This window comes from Lissotriton vulgaris, chromosome 2_1, assembly GCF_964263255.1.
Source record: "Lissotriton vulgaris chromosome 2_1, aLisVul1.2, whole genome shotgun sequence".
Classification (NCBI taxonomy): Eukaryota; Metazoa; Chordata; class Amphibia; order Caudata; family Salamandridae; genus Lissotriton; species Lissotriton vulgaris.
In genome coordinates this window covers 178,754,588-178,771,059 of record NC_141687.1, presented here as the reverse complement: position 1 = coordinate 178,771,059, position 16,472 = coordinate 178,754,588, and the positions used below count along the sequence as shown (strand labels likewise).

The 16,472-nt window shown below is 43.0% G+C and overlaps 1 protein-coding gene across 1 annotated transcript in view; it reads right to left on the bottom strand.

Annotated features, from left to right (window-relative positions):
- STX1A (syntaxin 1A) overlaps positions 1 to 16,472 on the bottom strand; it is a 443,582-nt gene that overhangs the window by 213,780 nt on the left and 213,330 nt on the right. The gene's annotated exons all lie outside the window — the stretch shown is intronic.

Below are 16,472 nucleotides of genomic sequence, written 5' to 3'. Positions count from 1 at the left end.
GCGTGGCAAAGAGAACTCTAGATGGGTCCGAATTGGGGGCCAGAGGAGAAACCTGATTTGCAACCACTGCCAGTGGAGATATAGGTGGCACCAATGGAGAAAAAAATGGGGAGACCTGCGTAATAAGGATAGCTGCACGGCCTGGCAGTAGAGGTACAGTGAGGGTCAGTATGTGCTCAATAATGGTCCACCAGCTGAAGTCTGACCATGGGCCCTGCAAGATAAGGGAGCCAGAAGACGCACCAGAAAGAGCCAGAATACGTTTGAATATCTGCTGCAAGGCCTCTTCGAAGCCCTCAACCTCCTGTGGAGTTGATGATGGCCCAGGGAATTCGGGCTACATTGGCTTCACTTTCAGCATCGGGTCTGAAGAGGAAGGGTTTCTGGAACAGCGACTATGAGACCTCTCCGGAGATCTGGAGCATGTGGATGTTAAAGAGGCTCATTTGTTCTTCCTATTCATCCCTGGACTTTGCCTGAAACTGACATGATGACCGAGCTCTGGACAAGGACCATCCTTGGGAGCCAGATCGGGACTGAAACCGCTTCTTGCGCTTGGTGATGTAAAGTTTGGCTTCCAGCTTCCTTCTGGCTTTCAGATAAAACTGGGAATATTTGGCACAGGACCTTGAGTCATGTTTTGTGCCAAGAAGCCACTGGCAGATGTAATGCAAATCCATAACCAACATATGCCTCTGCCAAGCACACAATGCTTTAGGGGGTAATATTCCTGCGCTCTGCCGACAATCCTTTCAGAAGCAAAAAGGCTTTGGTAAAGTGCCAAAATCGGAAGGTGGGGGAGCTCTATATCCTCGTCAAATGGTTCAGAAAAAAGACATTGATATCAGCACCCAAAAGTATTACTGACATGCGACTCCGTGTCACCATTTCAGGAGGAGTGCCATAGTCACAGTGGAGGCCTGAGACGTCACCTTCCGGCGTACAAGTGCCTTCTGCAAGAGTTTCTAGATCCAGTCTGGTTCTCGGGTGAGAATCGCAAGGTGAGGAATCTGTGGTTAAAAGTATCCATCAATTTTAAAAAAAAATGTTTTTTTGGTTCGATGCTTCGATTTATCTGCTTTAGTAAACAGTGCAACAACTAAAACAGGGACGCTCAGGACAAGACCGCATTTTTGCTGCAGTAGTAACTCTCAATCCCCATCAGTGAAATGTATTACTATAAACATTAAAAGAAATAGGTATACCTACTAAAATTGAAACAATAAGTAATTGCAACATTTTCTTCAGTATTGATAGTACAAAGACTAGGATGCTTGCACCTTCTGCCACCTGAAGGGAGGATTACCGAAAAGTTCTAATTTTCATGTTTTGAAATACTAGGGCAATTTGAATGGCTCGTGAAATATACATAACGATTTTGGTAGGTCATTTTGCTCCTACACTTAAAGGGTAATTCATGCCACTTCCTTATGAGAGAGACCAGCGTGTAGATGCTTTTAAATGAAGCCTGATGCCAAACTAGCCAATGGGGTACCTGTCTTCTGTGTGACTTACTCTTCTCTTACATCCTATATGCCCTCCCTGCACCGTGGTCTGTTCTCCCTTTCCTACACATTGCACCCTAACTTCCTCTCCCTTACATTCGGCCATGCTCCACCCTGCATTCTGCCCTCTTACCTTAACCTTGCACTGCTCCCCCTTTTATCTACTTCTTCTACCTAGGGGCTGCCTCTTTTGTGTATGTCTCAAGGTTTCAAATATTCTTTTGTATGCAAAGACCAAACAGATTGAAAGTTGCCAATGTTAGTTTCAGCTTTCTACTTCCTTGCAGGGTTGTAGCAACCAATGCATCCGGAACATTGAACCAAAGGCCAATTACCTATCCTAAGCATCTGAGAATTGAGTCAACTAGCATGGAAAAGGAGACAATAAACTAACCACTACCCCAATATCACAGATCTTTCATTTTAGAATTGGGTTACTGGTTGACTGGGGTATAAGCACTGGTCAAGCAATAACCACAATCCGAGTCAGGGTAAGGCACAAGCAAACCCTAAATAATCCTGTGCTTACCCTCTTTAGGTTGGCACAGAGCAATCAGGCTTAACTTAGATGTAAGTATAAAGTATCTATGCAACATGTCAAAGAGTAAATCAGTGAAAAAAAAACACACAAATAAATTCCACACCAGGTTAGAAAAATAGAACTTAATTTAATAAATGAAACAGGACTAGAATAAAAAAAATCCAATAAGTAGAACTTGAGATATTTAAAAAAAATAAACTGCAAAATAGCGCTTAGAAAAAGAGAGCACCAACCAGGGTTATCTGGTCATGCCCGACGGGGACAAAGTCAAAAGTTGAGGCCGACTGAGATAGTGCGCGGGCCGCCTATAGGGGCCTTGTTAGGCCCGCAGAAACAAAGTAGCTTAATTCCTGGTTGCGTGGATCCGCGTTGAAGATGTGTTGCATGCAGAGGCAATGCGTTGATTCCGAGATGCGAAGAGGCTGCGGTGCGAGTTCCTGATGCATCCGCGGTGAGGATCCTGTTAACAGGGTTTGCAATGTAAAGGCCGGTGTCGAGGATGTGAGGCGCAGCCGAGACAATACGTTGGTTCTGATGAGGTGAAGCTGCGATGCGGGGGTTTGGCATTGTTGCCAAGGCGGCCGTCAACAAGGGATATGAGAAGCTTGCGCCGAGAAGTATTGTACAGTGGAGTCTTTTGTGACGGGTCCAATCCACGCAACAGCGGCAATGCATCGATTCTGCTCGTAGATGCACCACTCGACCGAGGACGTGCGTCGATTCTGCTCGAGAATTCGACGCTCAGGAGAGGATGTGTCGGTTCCAATGGAGAAACACCTTAGGCACACTCCCAAGAGTCCAGGACTGGGGTGGCACCACTTGGCAGGGTAGACTCCCAGATGGCAGAGTCTAGGTGCAGAAAAAGGTTGGTTGGAAGTCTTATGTCCCTGAGACTTCAGATCAGAAGGCCAGCCAGGTTACCCTTGGAGTCACTCTGGGGCCAAGTGATGCAGACCCAGCCCCTGCACCCCAGCAAGAGGGCAGCAGGTCAGCAGAGCAAGGCAGGAGTTCAGGAAATCAACAGTCCAGCAGATTGGCAGGTCTTTCAGCAGCACAGCAATCCTACTTCCTGGTAGTCTTCATAGGTCCTCAAAGGTCCAGAAGTGTACTGAAGTGGTAGTGTCAGAGGTACAGTGCTTATACTCAGTTTTGACTTCAAAGTGGGGGAGACTTCACAGACATGCCTTTGTAGTGCACATAGGTCGTCCCTTCCTTTCCTGGCTACAGACTCACTACAGAGGGTACGCAGCTCTTGTGGGGTGTGGAGGGGGGCAGGACACAGCCTATTCATGAATATGTGAGGATGAGGTCAACTCCTTCTTCCCATCCTGCCGGGATGGCACATCAAGTCACACCTAGGCTCCCATTGTGTCTAGTTGTTTCGGGGGAATACACAAAGCCAAACTGTCACTCACCCCGACATGTGATCGGAGTCAGGCAGCAGGTACCAAATGGCTAAAGTAAGAACAGGCCAACTTCTAAAAGTGCTATTTTCAAAATTGCAAATCAAAATCAGACTTCATCATAAGTTTGGATTTTAAAGTGTGCTTCCACAGACACAAAGCCTGAATCCATCATATCTTCCCATTTGGAAATTACTCCTATAAAATGTAATAAGGTAATCCCAATGGAACATATAGCCCTTGCAGTAGTGAAAAATGACTTTGAGAGTTTTTTACTACAAGACATGTAAAACCTAAAAGTACATGTCTTGCCTTTTAAATACATTGCACCCTGCCCTCTAGGTTGTCCAGGACCTTAGGGGTGATTTATATGCATAAAAAGGGAAGGTTTGAGCCAGGCAAAAGGTTTATTTTGTAAGGTCGACATGACAGTTTAAAACTGTACACAAAGACTCTGCAGTGGCAGGCCTGAGACATGATTAAGGGGCTACTTATGTTGGTGCCACAATCAGTGCTGCAGGCTGCTAGCATTTAATTTACAGGACCTGGGTACCGGGGGTACAATTTTACTAGGGACATATAAGTACATTGAATATGCCAATTGGAGATGAACCAATGTTACCATGTTTAGAGAAGGTAGCACAAGCACTTCAGCACTGGTTAGAAGTGGTAAAGAGCACAGAGTCCTAATACTATAAAAAACAAGGTCAGAAAAGTGGATGGGGCAAGCAAAATGTTGGGGAGGAAGATCATCCAAAGGCTGTCGGTTCTAACATTTCTGTAGTCGAGGAGACTGTTTTTTGCTCCAATATATTAAAATATTATATTGAGTTTTACAAAACAGACATGCATCTATTAATATCTGTAACATAAGGATTACTATAAATAGCACCTTAGCAGCTCACACACAAGAAGGTGTAAATTATCCCAATGAGAATATGATTTGTATAAAAACATAGTATGACGAACAGATGAATTAACCTTGCACTGGTCCTAGCACAGATGTAATCATCATCCTGTCAGGTTGTTGCTTGGTGACTTGAAGAAACGGGCTGCCTCTGAGAACGCCACACACAATACCACCTTGAAAGGCCAGACGCCCCTGATTGCACAGCCATAGAAGTGGACACAAAAGACGTGAGGCTTGTTAATCACTCTCAAAAGTCAATTGATAATCCTGGGAGTACTACGTTAGCTTGATCAGTCCCCATTACCATGCCTTCCTATTAGTCCTGCAGCTGTCCTTTTGTGAAATAGTGGTCTATCTGAGTTTGATGGTATGGATTGTGCCACTGAGTGGTGAAGGAGCAGGGTTGTAGTGCTGGTACTGTAAGGTGACCATGTACCATTGGAGTGCAGACACATGCTACAATGGCTTAAACATATACTGGCATATCCAATTTATTAGACTATGTTAACGGTGTTCGATTAAATGTTTATGCTGACCATATTATAAACATTGCTCTAGATGGGAATGAAAAGAGATCTGAAATGTGATGCCCACTTCAGATGTAACCAAATAATGTAGAATGCAAATTTTAAAACTAAAGAACAGTGTAAAAAATATGATTTCTGTAATCGGGGGAATGTCTAGAGTACAGAAAACCTGCTGAGGTCACGTGTAATAAAGGTGGAACAAATCAGTTCAAGTTGAGAATGACATACAGAAACAATAATGGCCAGCTCCATTGATAAGTAAGCAATGTTTCAATTCATTGTGAATTAGTGAATCCATATCCTCAGATTTTCTGAATTTTTCTGATGTACTCAAAATAGAAAACATTTGCAGGCAGTTCATTGTCAGAGTAATAATTTAATTAATTCCCTGAAATGCCTTTTCAGGATCCCACTAAAACAATTCTATATGGAACACAAAGGCCAAGGTGATCTATGACCTCCACTTGGGTGTTATAGGTATGGAACATATGAAACATCTACTCATATGCTGTGGACTACAAGTGACTGGTACAAGTCTTTTGAAACTATGGAGCCATTTAATTGTTTAGGGCCCGATGTAGGTAATCCCAGATTACTGATACTTAAATACAGAATCATACCGATTCGGTATTTAAGAACTGGCAATCGGGATGTAGGTAATTTTACTGATTTGATTACCGAATCGGTATGATTTGGTAATTACCTGGAGGCCCATAGGAATGAATGTCAATTACCGAATCGGTTAGGTGTGTTAGGTGGGGACTTTGTGAGTTGCACGAGCCACAAGTATTTGGGGGATGAGAATTTATGAAACTCTGTGGTGAGTCATGATAGGAACGGGTGCCAGAGAACAGGGAATGATGTCCATTGGTTTGGCAAGGAGAGGGAGAGAGATTTGCCATGCCTAAGATGTACCAAAGGTGATGTAGCCAACCCTGATGAGTGGGAACGTGCTCTGACCCCCAATGTGATAGTATATTCTGTAGGGTTTCTCCCAGTGCTAATCTAATCTGTCCCCCCCTACGGAGCCTGAGGGGAAATGTAAGCACATTAGGTAAACCTAAACAGTGTAGACTGGAAAGCAGGGTAACTGTGTTTTTAGGTGGCCATAGATATCCTCCAGCCCTTGAGCCCGGTAGGTTGCGAGATTGGAGCAGTCCCACTGTAGGTGTATCAGGGCATCCAGGGAACAACAGTTCACAGCAAGTGGTATTCCCTCTATGCAGTTGGGAGGTAGAGAGGTACTAGTAGGTACATATTTTAGTCACTGTTTCAATGCCAGCTACGTTGTAAGCTGTATAACGAGCTCGGTAGTAGATGTCCTCCCATTCCCGCTGTGTAAAGGTGCGACCCAATTCAAACTACCACCGTTTCTTACCAGGGGATCTATGAGTGGGCAATAGGGGGCAAAGAAAGCCATATATTTTGGGCATGAGACGAGCGTCAAAGACTTTGAAAAGCAGCCATTTTTCAAAAGGGGTGAGGTGTGATTGAGCATGAGGCCGTATTAAGAGACTTATGGATCTACCAGATTAGGTGCATCACCCAGTGCCTAATCTGGTAGTTCATGTAACGTTCCAATTCAGGTATGTCCTGCTGCAAGCGAAGTCCTCAAATGACTAAAATCCCTCTTTGTGGAAGATGTGGCCAATAGATCTGTGTCTCTCTTGTCTCCCCAGTCTAAAAGCTGTTGAGTTGAGGCCTGGAGTGGAATCAGGGTAGTCCACTATAGGTGTCAGTAGTGAGGGGTAGGACGTGAGTCCGCTACATACAGTCACCTTGTCCAATGCGGAAAGAAGGGCTTGTGTGATGGGAGATGGATACAAGCTTTTCGGATGCGGCAATTTCGGGAGAAAGGGAATCTTCCACAGGGACTGGCCTGTCACAGCCCTATCCATAAAAAGCCAATGCTTTTCGGATTCAGGGCACGACTCCACAAAAGGTTTAAGTTGTACAACTTCCAAATACCACAGCAGATTTGGTACGCCAAGGCCTCTCTCCCCTGGGGGTCTGCAACTGAGGTCTCTGTGCAAACAAGGAAGCTTATTCACCCATACAAAGCAGTTGATCTCCTGCTGGAGAGTGCGGGGGTACCCGGAGAGGGCTCCACTGGAAAGACCTGAAAGAGTATCTTCAGCAGTATAGTCATCTTTACTGTCGCTATACGACCCAACCAGGAAAGGCTATGTGGTCTCCATCGGTGCAGAGTCAATTGTATTTGCTCATTGGATAGGGTAAGCACGTTGTAGCTCAGAGAGCGTGGGGTTCTGAAGCAAAAGATTGAGAGCTTGGGACTTGTGGACATTTACTTTAAATGCAGCCACTCGAGCAAACAGCTCAAGTTCGGCCAAGAATGCTGGGAGGGAGACTAAGCGATCATTTAAAGTGGCTATAACATCGTCCGTGTGGCGAACTCCAGATATGAAAGGGTTATCAGGGATTCTATGGGCCACGGGCTCCATATAAAGTGCAAACAGTAGGGGAGATCGTGGACAGCCGGTCCATTGCCCCTGAAGATTGGGAAGGCTGGAGAGGAGTATCCATTCAGGCGCACTGTTGCCGAGGCTGTGTATAACTGCTAAATATCAATTGTAGGAATGGGTCCTGGAAGCCAAAGTGTTGGAGGGTCTCCCTCATATATGGCCAATGAACCCTATTGAACTCCTTCTCCACATCGATGGATTGGAGCATGCTTTCCTTGTCAAAGTGCTGCGCCTTATCGATAAGATGGAGTACCCATTTCGTATTGTAGCTGCATTGGCGATTGGGGACAAACCCTGCCTGGTCCGGGTCTATCAGAACTGTCAAGAAAGTGGTCAATCGCGTAGCCAAAATACCAGTAAACAATTTAAGGTCAACGTTCAATAAGGATATCAGCTTTTAGGAGCCGCAATGACGCCTATCCATCCCCGGTTTAGGGATGACCACTATGGAGCCCATTAGCATGGGAGGTGGGAGTGTGGAAGAATCCACTATGGCATTGAATACTCTAGTGAGCATGGGGTCTAATGTGGGGCAAAACATCTTATAGAAAAGCGCAGAGAAGCCGTCCGGGCCAGGGGATTTCAGTGGTTTCTGACTAGAGATAGCTAACATCACCTCCTCATTCTGAATCAGGGAATCCAGACTCGCAGCCTAGTCCTGCGTCGTTAGTTTGGGTGTCGCAGCATCTTGGAGATAGCAAGCTGGAGCATCCAAAGGAAGCACGTGTGCCGCGTAGCGCTCCATGTAGAATTGGCGGGACGCCTTCGCTATTAGTGTGTCCTCATTCTGTTCTATCCCAGCTGTGTCAAATACGGTTGAGACTCCTGTCGCTTATCGCTGGACTTGCAAACCTGTTGGCCAACAGTTGTCCACATCAATCTCCCGTAAAACATAGAAGGTATAGCGCAGATGGAGCACAGCATGCTCCGCTCAGTCAAGGTTGATGCCTGCCAAATGTGTACACACAGCTTCTACCTGTCGTCAAATCTGGGGAGCCACAGTCTGCTTATGAATACGCCACAGTTCTTGAATCTGACTAAAGAGCTAGTCGCCCTCATCTCTATGGATTTTGTTGTCAGCCGAGATCGAAATATATTCCCCGCTGATCACTGCTTTTAGAGTTTCCTAAAGGGTAGTGACAGAGATCTCTGGGTTATCGTTCGTGGGGAGGAAGTCCTGCAGCGTTTTAGTAATCTGCTGCACTACTGTGGGCAGATGCAAAAGCGTGTCCCGGTGACGCCAGATTCTTAAAGGTGATTGGGTTAATGGAATGGATAACATGAAAGTTACCGCTGCGTGGTCTGGCAGTGAGCGCTGTACTATTTATGCTACTCTGTGATACAATGCCAGAGGTGCTCAGAAAATAATCTATCCTTCTGCACATTTTGTGCGAGTGGGAATAAAAGGTGTATGGGGATGAAGAGTTCTCCAGATGTCCACTAGACCCACCTCACTTAGCCACTGCAACCCCTCACGAGAGAACGCTTCATACTGCCCCTACCACTGGGCCAATCAGTCCATCACTTATCAAAGGCCAACTTAACGTCACCCAGCATCAACAATAATCAACAATAATCGGGCCGTCGATTTTGTCATCAACGCCACGGCCTGGGTAGGAAGGTTTCCTGTCCCTCATTTGAGGCATACACGGAGCCAGGGTGTAAGAGCCTATGAAGAGTGAATAAGCCAATAACCTGCCCATAACTTCGGCTTGCTTAGAAATAATCTTCCCATGGAAGGTTGAAGAGAAGAGGGTGCCCACCCCGGAAGATTTGGTAGGATAGAGAAGAGTTGATGGGGAAATGCCCTATATCTGAGCTAGTGAGTGTCACCAGCGAGCAGATGGGTTTCCTGTAGGAGACATATGTGGGGCCCTGAGTGTTACAGATAAGAACGAATAGTGCACCTCTTTACGGGATTGTTGAGACCCTTCACGTTAAGAGTAATGATTTTAAGGTCTTGGGTCATCAGGGAAACTGTGGGATAGGCTTTACGGTGTAGCTACTCAGAGGGAGTGGAGCGTGCCTATTGGGGCAAGAGACTACAACCCTGAGAAGTTTACCACCTATTGGTATGTTTGTGAAGAGATCCATTCTGGATGGGACCTAGGAGAGGGAGGAATCTGAACACCCCATTGTAAATCAAACAAGTATACAGCAAAACATAATAAGTGCTGTCAATGTCCTAGGCAATAAGCTCTGTGAGAGAAAGGTGAAAGGGGCCAGTGGTGCTCCCACCGTGCTCCCCGTCCAGGCCCACCGCCCATCCAGGAAGATGGAGATAGAAAGGAGGGAGGGAGACAAGCATATATCCCGATGGGTGAAGAGACCGGGGTGAGGGGAAGACGCCATATTTAAATTTTTTTGTTTGCCAAACGAGAGGCTTCCCAAAGAGCCGGGAAAATAGACAAAGGACTGAAAGATGACGATGAGTTAATATAGCGCCCGCAATTTTAAATCCGAGGCACCAAAGTCCATCTCAATAAACAGACAATAAATCTGTAATTTTCAGATGCAGAACGGTAGAGGAATCCCGTATAGAAAAGATTTAGTTGTTCCAGAAAAACCACTATATTTCTATAAAGGCATAGCAGTAGAAAAGGGACTGGAAGGTGCAGCTCAGCGGACCATAAAGAGGTATTCTAACAATGTAGATAGGGAAAAAGACTTAATGGAAAAAGGTAACACAGAAATATAAGCAAAAAAACTAGAAATACACCTCGCGCAATATAACCCGAAATCGATATGTAGATGTCAAAACAAAGGAAGGTTGAAACTAGGAATGTAATATGTAAGGACTCTGAAAATACAGAAACTTATTGAATCGCATTTTCCCATGGAATGGATTCATTTAATCCGGAGACGGCCGTCTCCAGAATGAAGATCCAGTACACTTCCCTTTTGCTCCGCAGGGCATCAGTGTTTCCATCTTTTGGGCAATGGATCCGCTCCAGAATGAGCCACCTTAGGTCTTCAATCAAATGTCCCACATCTTTCCAATGGGCCACAAGGGGAGCTCCCGGCCGGGAGTTTCTGATACATGATTTATATATGTATAACCAGACCTCACGTACCGCCGTAGATATTAGGAAAGGATGTATTCTTAGACATGTGTTTGTATACAGTCCCCAGAGTCCATCCATCATTCGTCCTCTGCCCTGCTAGCGGCTATCTTCTGAATGATCTGCCGTCTCCGGTCTAATAGGCGCAGATACTGCTGTTTCCTCCGGTAGGTAAAATGACGTAAATATGTTCAGGCCACCCTACGTTTAGTCTCTAGGTGGTTAGTATTTTCTGGAGCAATAAGGCCTTCTTTCTCCTCTTGTTTTTCATCTCTCTTTTACCCAAACTAATCCCCTGAGAAGAAAAAAATTCCTCTCTCTTCTTTTCCTTTTTATTTTAGGTAATGGATATTACTCATATATAGTAGCACTCGTATTTCGGTTTTCTAGAAAGTGGTTTGTTTGCAGATATGTGTATTAATGTATGATTTGCATTATGCTTTTGTTGCACTCCAAGATTGACCTGTTCCCCCCTCCTTCCTTGTTTATATATAAAAAAATCTTTTGAACTTTGGCTTATACAAATTGTTTTTGCCCACAGATACGCTGTGATAAGCTGTTGTATGCCCAGAAACTCTGGAATTGATTTAAAACTTCATCCCCTCGACAAATTGGAGGATCATGATGGCCATATATAAATGAACCACTTGCGCCCTGATGAAGGAACCTCCTATGGTGGCTCTTGTTCCAAAACGCGCGTCGGCGCTTCTTTGTGTTGTTGGCTGAGAATGTGGTTGTCGTTTATAGTAATTTTGATGTATGTGGTGATCTTTGGATGTGTGTATGCTTGATGGTATGAGTGACTATTGTATATAAAATGTTTTTATTGTTCGGTGCTGGTCTGGGCTGACGCTACTTCAATTTTGAATACTTATAGATTCCCTGAAGTAATGAAATAATAATATTTATGTATATGATAATAAAATGATTTGATATCAGCAGCTGTCTCTGTGGGCAATTGTTCATACTGGAACTTATTTGTCCTATAGAGTAATGGGAACTTCCTGTTCATGTTGTTATTATTATTTAATGCCTTCTTGACAGCGACCGAGCCTCGGTTAAACACCACAACTCTCAATGTCAAATTGAAACAGAACAATTTTCTATTGTAATGGCTCCTCCTCTTGGACTTTGCACTAGAGATGTCCTAAGAGACGGTGGTGGGAGTTCTAGTAGAAGGACACCCTTTTCAAAGCTTGTCAGTACATCCACAGTTTGACTCCTGGGATCTGTGTTCATCTTCTTGAAGACCACCATGACTGATCTTCTCTCTAGCCAACTTGGGGCAGAATTGGCATTTCTCAGGAAGAGGAGTCCACAAAAGAGGAACAATGCAAATATCATGAGGATCGCACCACACCTTCTGTCTGCCACACAAAGGACATTTCACAAAAAGAGATGCCATTTCTCTCTGAAAATGACTTGCCAAGAGGAGTGCAGTGCCCTAGGCTCATATGGTCCAGCGCATTATGGGATATAGAAGTATTGGGATCCTTTGGATCTGCATTGTCAGTTTTCCTGCCTTACATGAGAGAAGCCTTCTGGCTACACTGCACATGTTTTCCCTTGATTTTCCTTGAAACAAAGGTTACTAAAAGAGAATTTTCTTTTCAGAATATTTGATTGGAGACTTTATTTTTAAACTGGCTGTTTTTTTAAGAAAATTGAATCTAGCCAATATTGTCTCTAAATAGGCTGCTAAAACATGTACAAAAAGTAAATTTTCTTTTCCTATGAAATCTATAAATATTTATTATGAAAAGTTCCCCAGAACATATGTGGGGTGGACAATTCAATGCTCATGATTTACAATGGCATACCTTGAAGGAGAAACAACCCATTTAGATGGCATCACAGTCCCCCCTGCATAAAGCAAAGAAAGCATATGGGATGGAAAAACAGATATCAAATCAGTAGGTCATGTACCTACAGCTGAAATCTGTGTGCAGTATACAAATCACATATATAAATAGGTCTAATCAGACTATGCTTTTAAGTATCCCAGTTCAATAAAGTGCGAATCACTGTGGTATTCAATAGTTACATGAAAAAAGAAATAAAGGAATTACCTTGAAGGTTTTTGTCATAACACACCTTAGGGGGTCATTTAGAGGTTGGTGGTAATAAAACAGGGAGTAAAACTAGTGACTGCACGATGGACCAACCCCTCTCCTATGCCCCATCATTTATTTGTCAGGGAATGTCTGTTTTCCTAATGACTCCCTGCTCCGATGTTAGGTGAACCCTGTTTGCTGGCAGTTTTCCAGCTGATCTGGTGTTGAACCGCTCTCCCCCTATTACGGCTGACTTCAGGTGCCATGGCAGTTGTTTTTAGGTCTCACCTACGCAGCGCGCTGCATAGGAAAGAGACCTCTTGAGACAGTTTTAGCTTTCCTGGCAAAAACGTGCTTTCAATGCAACGCGTGCACGTTTTGGCGATATTCCTTGCGGGAGCGCGCAGCGCTATATGGGAAAATATCGGCGCCGCAATGGAAACGCTGCCTGATCTCGGCCACACCCCCCCCACCCACTTGTGTGAGGCACGCACGCGTGCTTTCACACGTGGGTAGTTTCAAACCAACCGGGTTTGAATGCTTTGGTGTCTCCTTTAAAAACTCTAGCACCGCGGATAATCACGGTAGGCAGCCGATGCATCATAAAAGCTACGAGGTGCGAGGAAATAGTATTTTATCTCTCACTTCTGGCACTTGAACATTTTACGGGCTGCGCCTAAGGCCGCGAACCAGAGCAGGGAGTTCTTACATCCGAGGGTGCCCGCTCATGATTTATTCTTAGACGCATTTAACTATAAGCGCTTTGAATGTATTGATTTTTAACTGATTTTTTAGGAAATGTCACGTAACACAACAAATGCCTGCCTATTGGTAAGGAAGGAGCAATTAACAAAATGTGGCTGTGCCAATGCTCGTTTTCGCTTGTAATTCCAGCTGTCGAGCTCTCTTGCAATGTAAATGTAGTAGTGCTGGTGGCTGGCTGCTATAAATAGAAATCAGATTGTTTCTCGGCTCTGACATTAGCATTGTACAAGTGACACCTTGTTGAATTCAAGTAGGGGATCAGGCCAGGCTCCTCCTCATGAAAGGATGGTGAGCACAATGGAAACAGGGCGGCTCTCGTGTAAAGCGCTCTATTGCCCTTGGCCTAATTGTGCGCTATATTTAGTAGAAAAAAGCACCCCCACCTTCTTGGCTGTACAAATGACATGGGATTTGTAAGCGAAAAACAATATATTTCAGCTCCAGGACCTTCCGTCGGCGGCTCACCGATGCCAGCAGTGTCCAGCAGGGGCATGCTCACCCCTGGGCATACAGGCAGGCACTGTCACGGCGTTAAAGTCCCGACAAGAAGTCTCTGTTACCCCGAGAGTTTAAAGTTTACTGCCCCACTATGAAGCAGTCAGTGGGCCTGAATGTACGTTCCCCATTCTACAGAGCCGTCCTTCTGCTGATAGACAACTCACAGGGTTAATGCAGCTGCTGCAGAGATCTGTGTGAAAGTGAAAGCCTGGGAATGTTGTTTCTTTCAAAGTCAGCACAAAGAGCAAATTTAGCAGATTCCGGACGAGTGCTCGCTGTTAGTTACAGGATTAAAAGGAGGCGCTCCAATGCTTCCTCAGGGGTAGAAGATGCTATATAAATGCACTTTCCAGCTGAGTTCAAGGTGTCACCTTCTCTCTTTGGCCATTACACTGTTCATTTTCTCTACACCTCTTTCAATGCACGCTTCCGCTGACGGAGACATAGTGGTTTGTATGGGGAAACGTGTTTTTTTACAAGTTCTTTATTATCGGCTAGCTCTGTTCTAAATAGAGTCAAATGACTCATTTCGTAAAAATAGACGAGCCAACGGGAGCGCGGCGGTCAATGCACACATGGGAGCGCACTTCCCCACCATCAATGCGTGCACTAGTTGCAAAGCTGCAGAGTCCAGGACAGCGTGCGCTTCTTATTCCGAGTATAAACATAAGCAGAGAAGGACACACGCCACGTGAATAACGGTGGCCTTATAAACAGCTTTTGGGATAAAAATAAAAAGAAAGTACAACAGAACAGTAACTCTCTGTATGGCTTGGCTTATACGGTCGTATGCCCAAGCATGCAGTGTAACGTCATCTCTGTTTAACTACTGGGAAGTGGGCGGCGTGCTTTACCACTGGCCAAAGGTTCCATGTTTGAATATCGAAAACAAAAATATAGTCAACAAAAATATGGATTACAAAAATATCGACTCGATATACTTTAACAGGTAAGTACAATAATATTGACTCAAAAATATAGATGTAAAAAAATATCAACTTAAAAAATAACAGAACATAAATCAAATTAATTAAATAACATTATTATTAACAAATTAAATTAAATGTAATATATATTTTAACTAATTATAACAAATGAACTTAATGTAATAATTATAAACACAAAAAGTGTACATATACGTATATTTACTTAAATACATTTTATTAACTATTATCTTTATTTAATGTATAAACTTTATTAATTATATAAAAATAAAATAAACACATATATAAATAATTTAAAATAAAATAAAATATTCTATATTTAACTAACACATTAAACTATTAAAAAAATACATACATTTAATAACATAATAAAAACATTAGTAGTTAAAACATTGGATAACGGGAGGGTAAAAACAGTAGGGAAAGCATTGGATAGCGGAGGGGTAAAATTTACTGTTCCCACTCCAGTGAGTGCAACAGTAGGGAAAGTGCTGGATAGCGTAGGGGTAAAAATTACTATTCCCACTTCAGTGAGTGCAACAGTAGGGAAAGCGCTGGATAGCGGAGGGGTAAAATTTACTATTCCCACTCCAGTGAGTGCAACAGTAGGAAAAGCGCGGGAGAGTGGAGGGGTAACAATTACTATTCCCACTCCAGAGAGTGCAACAGTAAGGAAAGCGTTGGATAGCATAGGGGTAAAAATTACTATTCCAACTCCAGTGAGTGCAACAGTAGGGAAAGCGCTGGATAGCGGAGGGGTAAAAGTTACTATTCCCACTCCAGCGCTGCATAGCGGAGGAGTAAAAATTAATATTGCCACTCCAGTGAGTGAAACAGTAGGGAAAGCGCTGGATAGCGTAGCGGTAAATATTACTATTCCCACTCCAGTGAGTGAACAGTAGGGAAAGCGCTGGATAGTGGAGGGGTAACAATTACTATTCCCACTCCAGAGAGTGCAACAGTAGGAAAAGCGTTGGATAGCGTATGGGTAACAATTAGTATTCCCACTCCAGTGACTGCAAAATTAGGGAAAGCGCTGGATCCCAAAACAAAAAAAACAAAACTATCAACATTTTTGTTACATTTCATTTCCATTTTTAACATAATTAATATATAAATGTAAATATATTATTATTTAACAAAGATAGTAAAACATATTTAATTACACATTATTTAGCGCTATAATATCCACAACACACACCTAAAATTAATTACACAATTACATTTAATATTTACTAATTGATGAAAATTAATGTATTATTATTTAATTAATCAATAAAAAAATTATTACTTACCACCCTTCACACCATTTACACATATAAACACCACAACACACACCTAAAATTAATTAAACAATTAATCCAATTAATTATTAATTGAGTAATTGAAATTAATTAACAACTAATTATTAAACTATTATTAATTAATAAATTAACACATTAATTAATCAATTAATTTTATATAATGAATTACTTTCCACCCTATTTCCCTATAAACCCACAACCCGCTACGGAACTGATAACCCAAAATTACTTTTAAAATAAATTAATAACTAGAAAAATTCCAAAACATAATAAAATGGCAAACAATTCTTATTAAAAACACTAAAATACATAACATTATTAATAAATCGACATTTTTGTCAACTATATTTTTGTAAACGATATTTATTACAACTATATTTTTGTAATCAATTACTTACCTGTCAGTCGACATTCTTGTGAACTATATTTTTGTTGTCGATATTTCTTCCAAACGATATTTCTGCGGCGATATTAAT